Genomic DNA, 359 nt, shown 5'->3' on the forward strand with positions numbered 1-359 from the left:
ACCGGACGTAGGAAGCGGTACGAAACGAAAAGTCGCCTAAGGCAGTGATTCTTAACAACGATTGGGCCGCAAGCGCCACCTAGAGGGCCGCAAAAAACTTTCAGTTTTGCACCTGTGGGCTGCGAGGGCCGCGGGACCGCATAGGTTATCAATTGAAGACACCAGAGATATTACTGTTCTCCATGAGACGCTCAGTTACAATATAGCTTCCCACCACCTGGTGGCGGTAATGCATCAGCCAGTTGTTTAACAAGCTACAATAAGCAGAAGACGACACTCAGCTAGCCGCTAGCCTGTAGCGAAAGTTATGGATACATTTTTAAAAAGAAAAAATGAAGACGACAGTGGTGCCATACCCC

Source organism: Anarrhichthys ocellatus, unplaced genomic scaffold (assembly GCF_004355925.1).
Source record: "Anarrhichthys ocellatus isolate YVR2014 unplaced genomic scaffold, GSC_Weel_1.0 scaffold60, whole genome shotgun sequence".
Lineage (NCBI taxonomy): Eukaryota > Metazoa > Chordata > Actinopteri > Perciformes > Anarhichadidae > Anarrhichthys > Anarrhichthys ocellatus.